Consider the following 12,126-nt stretch of genomic DNA (forward strand, 5'->3'; position numbering starts at 1 on the left):
AGAAGGCAAGACGTTTGATCCTTACATTGAGACTTCCTATGTTTGGAAGGTACAGAACCTTATTCAAAAATTACTTTTCCCCATTCTGTATCTACAGAAAAAGGGGTAGACTTTAAGAACTTGTGCACGGGCATCCATGTGCGCACGCTACCTGGCGCGTACACATGGACCCCGATTTTATAACATGCATGTGCAGGTGCGTGCATGTTATAAAATCGGGGGTTGGCGCACGGAAAGGGGTGCACACTAGTGCATGCCGACATCCGCGGCCTTCACCCGTTCCCTCCCAGGCCGCTCCAATTTAGGAGTGGCCTGTGAGGGTACTTCCGTTCCCCCTACTCTATCCTTCCTATCCCTTCCTCCTACTCTATCCTTCCTACCCCTTCCCCTAACCTTCCCGCCCCCTAGCCCTATTCGAACACCCCCATTCCTTTAACTTACCGTTTGCGCCTGCCCCAGGTTGTGCACACTGGCACCCTGCCAGCCCATGATGCCCCGGCACAGCGGCAAATGGCCGCTGTGCCGGGGACTTCTAGCTCTGCCCCGCCCCCCGGACCACCCCGTCCCTTTTTCGAGGACCCGGAACATACGCGTGTCACCGGGCCTTTTTAAAATCTACCCCAAAACCTTTATTGAGTTAGGCCCATGGATTTTGCGTGATCATATGAGATTTAAATGTAAGAAGCTTAGGTTTCTATATTAACTTCATAAGGTACCAAATGTATAAAAAATTCATAAGCAGGCCATAAAGAAAACATTAAGGGGCTTGTTTACAAAGTGCTAGTGTGGGCATTGAGGATTTAGCACCAGAGTGCAGTGATAACTCCTTAAACACTGAAAATAGTGTTGTGTTGTGTTGTATTGCCAAATGAAAACAAATACGTAATGCTGCTTCACTGCTGGAATTCTATGTTTCTAATGTATTATAAGCCTCTTTAGCTCAATAACAGTGAAGTCTGTCCCTGGCAAAGGAATGGAATGGTATATTCCACTGCACCCCTTGGGTGGGTGTGCACATGGGATATGCCAGCAGAGGGAGAGAGTCAAAACGAGGATTTGGCTGGAGGATAAATGACAAAGAAGTTGGTGGCAGCCTATAGGCATGAGCTTTGCAGGACAAAAGTCCATTTCATTAGTATGCATGATGTGGGGTTTTTTTAATAAATGAAAATAGAGTAGATGGGCTGGGGAGGGATTGGAAAATGCAAAGTTACAGAAAGGTCAGGGTGTAGCCGAGAGAGGAGTGAGCTGTTTTCTCCACAGAATAAAGGTAAGAGGCATTGCTTCCTCTAAACTGTGCGCCTGCGTACATACACACAGGTCGTGAATCCCGCACACACGGAAAAACATAGCGCTGACAGGAAATCCCCATATTATTTGCATTATGCTGGCCTGTAGCACACAAACCTGAACTCAGCTTAATAAAAAATTGCACTAAAGAACATTTATGCGTAAGTAGGCCTTTCAAAAATTAGAGGGAACACTGGCAGGAAGGCATTTTAACCCCGAATTCTGTGAGGAGGAGAGGACACTGTGCAGTTCCACCTGTCTTGGGGCATCAGAGACCCTCAGCTGATGTGATCTGCAGGAGTCCATCTTCTGACAACGGAGGCTCAGGAGTGCCCTGCAGTACTGCTGGGCTGGGAGAGTGGTAAAAATCCCCGCATGATCAATGGATGATTTAACTGAATGGATTGTCATCAAGTGGAAATTGCTCAGTGTTGGAAAAAGACTTCTGTAAATCTATGCAGAGTCTGGAGAGCTGTCAAGCACTGAGGCAAGCACGGGAAATGGTCGTTCTGGCTGTATGGGGCATCAGTAGTAATGAACTGTGAGATAAAAAAAAAAGTTCATTCACCCGACAGCTCAGCGAATAGGGCGTAAGGGGACTCTAAGTGCTCTTTCTCCTGCCAAACGCTTCTACTAATCATTGTTTGAAGTAAAGAGAACCGTTTTGGGAATGCTCAGCCTGTGTTGCTATGAATTATTTCAGGACAGTCGGGAGGTACCACCAGCAGAGCAGGGTCCTGAAGTACAAGCAAGGACCCGATAGTCCCTCTCATGCATAATACAGAGCCCGGGCTACAGAATGAAAATGAAGAGCAAACAGCCCTAGCTCATCAACATGAAAAGAAAATGCTTACCTGCTTAGGGATATATATATATTTTCTTTTGTTGTTGTTTTTACTGTGCCACAAGTTTACTACTGCAGAAAATCAGGGGCAAAACTTGGTTTTACAAAATTCCTCAGCTTTGAAAATTTTTGAGGATTTCCACAGAAGAACTGCCCACACCGGGGCAGTTTTGGAGGCTTTCCCCCACTTATCAGCTTTTTCCCCCACCAAGAGAACAATTTTCTCACCAATGTCCTAACCAGGAGGACTGAGGTTGATGCCGACACCATTCACGCTGTCAACGTCTGCCTCAGCTCTTTTTAAATTGTGCATGAATTACATTATCGCTTACCCCTGGGACCTTTCTGTTGGGCGGTGAACACTCTGGGCAGTAAGGCTTGTGTTCTGCTGCAGAGGCACTGGGCCCTATTTCTTTTCAAAGCGTGTGACATCCCTCAAAGTCCCTCAAAACCGTCTGCCGTGCACCATTTGCGTGTGTAAGTATGCCCACTGAGATTTATGCTAGCATAATATGAACTGCAACGAGGGAGCTGCACATTTCATCAAATACTGTGTATCTCTGCCCCGAAAATAGGTGCAAATTAGGGATGTGAATCGTTTTCCATATCGTCTTAACGATAGAAATCGTGTGGAAGGGCAAGAAAATCGTCTTAGGCACGATTTTTTAGTTAAAAAATCGTTAAAAATCGTTTTTTCCGATTAGTGCGCACTAACTCGAGTTAGTGCGCACTAACGGGAGTTAGTGCGCACTAACTGGGAGTTAGTGCGCACTAACTGAAAATGATACAATTTGACACTTTTCAGGTCAGTTAAGGTCAGTTTAGGAATGAATATGTATTCCTATTGGCTGCCCTCTTATTTATTCATGTTACCAAGTTTCCTACTGACAGTATATGGGGGATGGGAAATGGAAACAGTTGGTAGCTTGACAAAACAAGTAATGTGATCAGTCAATGTGACTAGAACTTGTGCCCTAACCCTGATACCAGGGGTATTGTGATCTTCCTGCACACAGTGACCTATCCCTATTAATACCAGGAGTGTTGTGATCTTCCTGCACACAGTGCCCTATCCCTAATACCAGGGGTGTTGTGATCTTCCTGCACACAGTGCCCTATTCCTGATACTGGGGGTGTTGTGATCTTCCTGCACACAGTGCCCTATTCCTGATACCGGGGGTGTTGTGATCTTCTTGCACACATCCCGATATCAGGGATAGGGCACTGCATGCAGGAAGATCACAACACTCCTGGTATTAATAGGGATAGGGCACTGCATGCAGGAAGATCACAACACTCCTGGTATTAATAGGGATAGGGCACTGCATGCAGGAAGATCACAACACCCCTGGTATCAGGGATAGGGCACTGTGTGCAGGAAGATCACAATACCCCGGAGGAGTGAGGGTCAGGCAGCTCCCCCCTGTCTGTGAAGCCAGCCTCTCACTAGTAATGCAGGGAGGGAGCTGTCTCAGACTTCACCATCCTCCCCCCCCCCCCCTTACCCACACACCATTCACTAGCTGGGACATGGGGGAAGTCAGGAGTGAGGGTCAGGCAGCTCCCCCTGTCTGTGAAGCCAGCCTCTCACTAGTAATGCAGGGAGGGAGCTGTCTCAGACTTCACCATCCACCCCCCCCCCCCTTACCCACACACCATTCACTAGCTGGGACATGGGGGAAGTCAGGAGTGAGGGTCAGGCAGCTCCCCCCTGTCTGTGAAGCCAGCCTCTCACTAGTAATGCAGGGAGGGAGCTGTCTCAGACTTCACCATCCACCCCCCCCCCCCCTCACCCACACACCATTCACTAGCTGGGACATGGGGGAAGTCAGGAGTGAGGGTCAGGCAGCTCCCCCCTGTCTGTGAAGCCAGCCTCTCACTAGTAATGCAGGGAGGGAGCTGTCTCAGACTTCACCATCCTCCCCCCCCCCCTCACCCACACACCATTCACTAGCTGGGACATGGGGGAAGTCAGGAGTGAGGGTCAGGCAGCTCCCCCCTGTCTGCGAAGCCAGCCTCTCACTAGTAATGCAGGGAGGGAGCTGTCTCAGACTTCACCATCCTCCCCCCCCCTCACCCACACACCATTCACTAGCTGGGACATGGGGGAAGTCAGGAGTGAGGGTCAGGCAGCTCCCCCTGTCTGTGAAGCCAGCCTCTCACTAGTAATGCAGGGAGGGAGCTGTCTCAGACTTCACCATCCTCCCCCCCCCCCTCACCCACACACCATTCACTAGCTGGGACATGGGGGAAGTCAGGAGTGAGGGTCAGGCAGCTCCCCCCTGTCTGTGAAGCCAGCCTCTCACTAGTAATGCAGGGAGGGAGCTGTCTCAGACTTCACCATCCTCCCCCCGCCCCCTCACCCACACACCATTCACTAGCTGGGACATGGGGGAAGTCAGGAGTGAGGGTCAGGCAGCTCCCCCCTGTCTGTGAAGCCAGCCTCTCACTAGTAATGCAGGGAGGGAGCTGTCTCAGACTTCACCATCCTCCCCCCCCCCCCTCACCCACACACCATTCACTAGCTGGGACATGGGGGAAGTCAGGAGTGAGGGTCAGGCAGCTCCCCCCTGTCTGCGAAGCCAGCCTCTCACTAGTAATGCAGGGAGGGAGCTGTCTCAGACTTCACCATCCTCCCCCCCCCCCCTCACCCACACACCATTCACTAGCTGGGACATGGGGGAAGTCAGGAGTGAGGGACAGGCAGCTCCCCCCTGTCTGTGAAGCCAGCCTCTCACTAGTAATGCAGGGAGGGAGCTGTCTCAGACTTCACCATCCTCCCCCCCCCCCCTCACCCACACACCATTCACTAGCTGGGACATGGGGGAAGTCAGGAGTGAGGGTCAGGCAGCTCCCCCCTGTCTGTGAAGCCAGCCTCTCACTAGTAATGCAGGGAGGGAGCTGTCTCAGACTTCACCATCCTCCCCCCCCCCCTCACCCACACACCATTCACTAGCTGGGACATGGGGGAAGTCAGGAGTGAGGGTCAGGCAGCTCCCCCCTGTCTGTGAAGCCAGCCTCTCACTAGTAATGCAGGGAGGGAGCTGTCTCAGACTTCACCATCCTCCCCCCCCCCCCCTCACCCACACACCATTCACTAGCTGGGACATGGGGGAAGTCAGGAGTGAGGGTCAGGCAGCTCCCCCCTGTCTGTGAAGCCAGCCTCTCACTAGTAATGCAGGGAGGGAGCTGTCTCAGACTGGTATCAGGGTTAGGGCACTGTGTGCAGGAAGATCACAAACACTCCTGGTATTAATAGGGATAGGGCACTGTAAGAGATGACTGTAGTAGATTGAATAAAGATCTGATGTTTCTGCTCTCCTCACACCAAACAAAAACAACACACAAGCAGAGAAGCCCTTCTTACAAAGCTGAGCTAGTGAGTTAAGTAGGAGGAAAAGTAAACATACTGGTGCCAGTGTGGCTACTTAAAAAATACACTTACCAACAATCAATTACATATATTTGAACTGTGTACAGTTCCAGCCAGGACCACCTTTCTAAAATGCACAGTGATTGGCAAATTCAACATGCACTAGCATTTCAGGTGCCTGCTAACAAAAATAATAAACAAACAAGTTCTAGTCACGTGAGTGCTGATCATTACATTACTTTTTTTGTCAAGCTTCCAACTGTTTCCATTTCACATCCCCCCAACCATATTGGTAACATCAATAGATAAGAGCACAGCCAGCCAATAGGAATACATACATACATATTCATTCCTAAGTGACCTTTACTGACCTGGGAAGTGTGAACACTTTGTTTCATTTTCTGTTGGTGTTTGTTAGTTTCCAGTTCCATTTCCCATCCCCCCAACCATCACCTCAGTGGTAACCTTGGTAATATCAATAGATAAGAGGGCAGCCAGCCAATAGGAACTCATATTCATTCCTAACTGACCTTCAGTGACCTGGAAAGTGTTTATTTGTATCATTTTCAGTTAGTGCGCACTAAATCGAGTTAGTGCGCACTAACGGGGAGTTAGTGCGCACTAACTCGAGTTAGTGCGCACTAACACGATTTAACGATTTTTAACGATAAATCGTTAGAATTTCTATTGTATCGTGTTCTATAACGATTTAAAACGATATAAACATTATCGGACGATAATTTTAATCGTTGAAAAACGATTCACATCCCTAGTGCAAATGTTTCAGTACATGAGTATATCTTTAACGCTGGAACATGCATACTTTTTCTACCTATTTGCTAAAATTACACACACATAATGTATCCATGTAATAATTATTCATTCCATTTCTTTCTTGTTGCGTTTGGCCGGTTGCGGGTCCGTCCCACAACCGGCAGCTGTTAACTTTCCTCCCGGGCCGCAGGAGGCCTGCCGACGCCAGCTGGGCAGGGGACGCGGCCGGCCGCCACGAAGGGCTGCCGTGCCGTGTCCCGAGGCACGAGCGTGTGCAGCTGGAGCACATTTAAAGGGCCCGTAGCAGGAAATCCTCCGTGGCAACCTGAGATGACTTCACAGGCCTTCCACTATTTAAGACCTGCTCTTCCCTGCCTCAGACGCCTCGGCTGTTTGCCACATTGTTCCTGGTTCCTGATCCTGCTTCTGTTTCTGTGCCTTGCCTTTGTGTTGCTGTGTCTTCGGAGTTCCACCACATCTTCCTTCGGTGTCTTCCCGCTGTGCTGACCCTGCCTTCCTTCTTTCACATTGACTCCTCGGCTTGATTTCGTATCTCTTCTTGACCAGTATGGACTTCTTGCTGCCTTGTGACCTCTGCTTGCTTCCCGTCTTCCTGAACGCTGCCTGCCCCGTCCTCAGCCTCCTTCTCATCTTGCCGTCTGCTGCTGGCCCCGACTTCTGCTAGGACTGACCCTGTTTCCTTCTCGCTGGCCAACTGTCTCTTCGCCCACGGATTCATCCCTGCACAGAGGCCCGCGCCTAAGTCCAGCCGGCCCCGGCACCCGAGGGCTCAACCAAAGGGGAACATGGACTGGTACTGGTGAAGCTGGCTGGAGCTCTGCTCCAGCCAGCTCCGCCTGCCGACGGTGAGATCCTGCAAGGCTCCTCCCTGCGGGTAGCGCCAACCTCACCTTGGTCCAAGGGTCTCACTTCCGCAACATTTATTTTATACTGCCTTTCCCTACCCAAATTGAAACCCTACCCATACAAATACTGGAGAGATGCAGATGACCAAAATAAACCAGGGCACGAAAGCCTCCTCATCCCCTAACACTGGGGGAACAGTCACATCGTCACTCTCTTCCTGAATCCCAGGTAATTCGGCTCTACCCTGATTTCCAGCAGGACGCTATTCCACAGAATGGACCAGCCACCAAAAATGCCCCATGACAACGTGTAATTTTACAGATCTCCCTAAAGGTAAGTACATGCAGCTGCACTCTATATATCACTCTTACCTCCCTCCATGACTGATACCAACTCAATTTATCTTGTAGATAACATGGCCCATTTGACCTTAAAGACCTAAACATTAAGGCCATCAGCTTAAGGCAGGGGTGGGAAAACTATGGCCCGCGGACCAAAACCAGTGTATTGTGCCTTTTTTCTAGCCCACCTACCTCATCGGAAACTTCCGACGATCTACCCGATGTCATCATCAAAGGTCTGGCGTTGCGCGCATCAGCACATCGTCAAGGGTGACATTTCAGGGTTCTTGGGTGATAATGGCGGCTGTGAGTTAGGTGGGGGAGGGGGGAGTGGAACTAAAAAAAGACAAGACTTCCTTCTAAAGAGGGAGATTTGCTTTTGTGCTACACCTTTGTAGCCTGCTGGGGGAGGGAATGCTGCTTTGGTCCTCTCACTGTGCGCCTTGGGGGATTCTTGCCCCTGTATCCTTCCCCCTGCGCTATCCATGGGCCTAGCTGGGTAACAAGATCACAGGCCATGACAATTGTTTTACGAGCAGATTCATCATAGTCTGTTCTGTAATTTGCAATGTCGTTTGATCACTGGACTGTACAGTCCATCTCTCATCTGGTCTGCTCCCAAGGGACCAATATGCTAAAATAATCACTCAACAGGTGTAAGCACCGCAGGTCAGAGACCTTCAGAATTTCGCCACAGACTGCACATATAGTTTCTTGCACTTAAGGTCTGATTTATGGCAGAGTGCAATCATTCGGTCTCATTGGCGTATATAAGACCTTGGTTGTGTTTTTTAAGATTTTTTTTTTTTTTTTAAATATCGCAAATAAAATTTTTCTAAGTAGCAGGAGGAGTGTAAGAATGTTTCCAAAATTCTTGGACTATGTGAAATATATAAAAATCACTTATCTCGAGAGGAATCAAATCCTGGATACCGTGGAGCTTCCCCAGTACTGGATGCTAGTGCTGTGGAAGGGAAGCTTGCACATCTCGCATTGGGGAAAAAAGGGGCGGAGTGTGGGCAGGGCGGGGCTAAAGATGTGCGCGCAGGAACCCACGCACCTGGGCTCGCAGATCCAGTGCTGCAGAACTTTATTTCTGCTATGGGGGAGGTAAAAGTTAAAAAAGAAATACAGGCATCTGTGAGGGGTTTAGGAGGTCTGGGGTAACTGGGGGAGGGCAAGTTGAATAACCAGGGGGTTTGGGAGGGCCTAGAACACTGGGCTTACTGGTGGACGAACCGGCGAAACTGGCAATTTTGCATCCAGAAGCTGATTTACGCACGGTACTTTTTTTTTTTTTTTTTTTTTTATTATTTACATTTCGACGTGACCCCAGCTTGAGTCGGGAGTCAGCACTGACCCCCACTCTATCTCCCCATTGGCACACAACTTTTTTTTTTCCCCGGGTCGGGAAAGGCGAACATCAGGACAACAGCACCCGCCCCCCCCCGCGATAGTGGGACCTCTCCCGTGAAAAAACTATCACGGCTTAGTGCATCCAGGGGTTAGACCGTAAATCGTCTGGGGACTGGGAAATCTACAGTACCTGAATGCAATCCACTTGGAAGTGTCTGAAAGAAGGAATATAAATTAAATTTTAGAAAAACAAACCTTACTTTCCCACACCACCCCTTCCCAGTATACGATGTCCTGCATTATATAGAACAACTTAGCACAGGAAAGGGAGGAGGGTGTGGTAAAGGATGTTTATCTGCTTCACGCAATACAGGGGTCTCTGTCGCAAACCGTCCAAGACCTCAAAAACACAAGCGAGGCACATTTCAAACTGCCCAGCTACAGCGTGCAAGCACACGCACATATGAACACGCACACACTCTAATCAGCAACATGAGGACAGCAAATCTAATCAACAAAGCATGACATGTACTTTCCAGCAGTCAGCTGAATTATTGAGATCGACATTCAGCGGGCTGGCGATAGAGAGAGCCACTCAGAGAAAAACTACTCAGATAAAATCTTACCCGGTAATCTTATTTATTTATTTAGTTCTGTTTTTTTATACCGACATTCATGATACAGATCATATCATATATCGGTTTACATGGAACAAGGGCTTATAACATTAACATAGAAGAAGAAGAGGCAAAAAAAGTTACAATAAAACAGGGGCATGGAAACTTGGGAGATGAAGAAGCCAGAAGCGGAAGATAAACCTGGTAACTATAACAAATAATATACTGGGTCAGAAATGGAGTGCACCGATTAGGAGGCACTTGTATACGAACTGTAGAATGGCTGAGAAGGCGAGGGACACGGCAGGCTGGATGAGGCAGCTTGCCTGGTGAGAACCTGCCCAGGTAACTTTAGGACGGGTATTTTTCTGACCAGACTTGCCTGGATGCTGTTAGCTGCGAGGCGCTGAATGTCAGTGCTAAAATGTAACCACGCGTCGAGAACACCTCCACTGCCACCTCTTTCTATCTGGCTAAATTTTGTGTGGATAGTGAGTTTCTCAGACAGAATTTAGCCAGACAGCAGAGGAAAATATTCCCGTCTCAGAAAAGTTACCCAGACAAACCCTCTCTGGCAAACAGTCGGATTCCTTTGTGACGCTGCTACAGTGCCGGAATCTTTCACACCCTCCTCAGTCTTCTGTGGCTCCCACACTTCAACCTCCAACGGTTCTTCCTTTGGCTAAGGCGGAGGATACTAAGCACTCATGGGGTGCAGCACACAACTACGCTGAAAAGGGTTTGCATTCTCTGGCAGAAGCTGGGATAGATTGCCCGTAGTGTGTTCCACACGGTGAAAGTCCAATAAAGCAAATCGGAAGGTGATCCCACGTAGCCAAGGCAAAAAAACCAAGGGGACAACCTTATGCCGTGGAAAGATTTATTAAGTGTAATTACAGAGCCCGACTCCGGCCGAGTTTCGCCAGTTAAGGCTGCATCAGGGGATGATTTCTGATGGCAAAACGAAAATACATAAACAAATTCTTATGTCAGATTTCAATCTTGATCCTGCATACAGTTATTTCCACTTCACAATCTAACAGCGTGTCACGCTCAAGTTTATGCAGTAAACCTCTTTGGTTTAGAGATATTGCAAAATTTGCCCACACGGTAAAAGAGCATTATTAAATGCTCATTGTGCGACCTGGTGAACTGATGGGCATTACTGCAGCACCATTAGAGACACTAGGTTGGGTGCAAGAATAGAGCTGGCAGGCAGAGCAATTATTATCCACAACCGTACAACAGAATGCAACAATATCATTTGCAACACTCAGCACCACACTTACTTCACAGCACACAGAAGGAAGATTTCATCGACCACCATATCTGTCCACCTGAACTGCATCCTGAGGATTGCATGTATGCATGCAGGGAGCTCTGTCTTAATGCATAGTAAAACTCAGGAAATCTGGTCACCATATTTGTCTCTGGCAAGTGATGGTCACAGATAGCACACGTGCATATTCAGGCTTGATAATGTTCTGGAAAAATGACTTCTGGAGAAACCAAGCTCATGTGACTACATTTGATAGCTCCCTCCCCTGTGCGACTGTGGCTGTCTCACAGGAGCCCTTTTGCACCTTTCACCTCTCTTGCTGTGACTGCATGAGTACCAGATCTAGTCAGGTATGTGCAGTACACGTATGCGGGGGATGAAAGGTCTCAGTCAGGCACTTTCAGTCAGTTTTACCAGATCCAGTCTGAAATAAAATATGAAAGGCTTACATCTCCTGCAGTGTTCATGGAAGAGGAGCCACGTACCTGCACATCAAAGAGACAGAACCAAGTGGCATCTCACATCTTATCTTCTTATAAAAGCAGACTTTTATTGCAGTCCACGAGCCCATCCTCATCATCTGTAGTGTGAGAGGATGCCAAATGGACGAGGACCCTTGAAACCCATCCACTGCACTGCCCTTGCGGTCACACAGATGTCTTTGAAGAAGCTCAGGCCATTTACCTTCTGACACTGATTGATCCTGACAATGGTAACTGCTGCTACTGCTGTCTGAAGACCCCCCTCCTATTCTCCAGCCAGACCTCCAGAGAGAGAGAGTTATGATAGCTTTGGTGGGTCACTCTCCCTGCCTGTTAAGAAATATATTTCCTATTAATATGGCCTTACAATTAACTTATTATTAACATTAAAATGCGGGGAGGGGGGATAGCTTATTTGTTCTATTTGTGTTACATTGGGTCTAATATGCATATATCGGGGGGTAAAGGGATTGTGTAATAAGTAGTGTATAAGTGCATGCATCCGTAGCACAGTTTTCAAAGCTGTTTGTATGAGTAAATAGCGACGTACCCAGATAAATTGGCCTGGGCCAAGTCAAAAGTACACGAGGGATTCTACAGCGAGCATACTTTCAGCCACCTGAAAAAGAGGTGAGCCTGGGGTGTGTTTAGATAGGGAGAAGGGGAGGGGGAGGGTGTTAGGGTAGTGGTGCAGTGTGCATGTGTACAGTTTCCCTGATTCACCATTTGCACTAATGGCAAGGGTGAAGTGAGCACCTGCTGTTAGTGTGTGTACTTTGTGCTGCCTGTGGGTGGGGCATCTGAGAGGGTTCTTACACCTTTGTGCTCGCAGTATCCTTTTCAGACTATGATGAATACCTTATGACTATTTCCATTTATGATAGCTGCTACTCAGAAAAATTC

At 48.4% G+C, this 12,126-nt stretch overlaps 1 protein-coding gene across 1 annotated transcript in view; it reads right to left on the reverse strand.

Moving 5' to 3' along the window:
- AK5 (adenylate kinase 5) overlaps nucleotides 1–12,126 on the reverse strand; it is a 273,170-nt gene that overhangs the window by 20,768 nt on the left and 240,276 nt on the right. The window lies entirely within an intron of this gene.

Source organism: Rhinatrema bivittatum, chromosome 10, assembly GCF_901001135.1.
Source record: "Rhinatrema bivittatum chromosome 10, aRhiBiv1.1, whole genome shotgun sequence".
NCBI classification, from domain to species: domain Eukaryota; kingdom Metazoa; phylum Chordata; class Amphibia; order Gymnophiona; family Rhinatrematidae; genus Rhinatrema; species Rhinatrema bivittatum.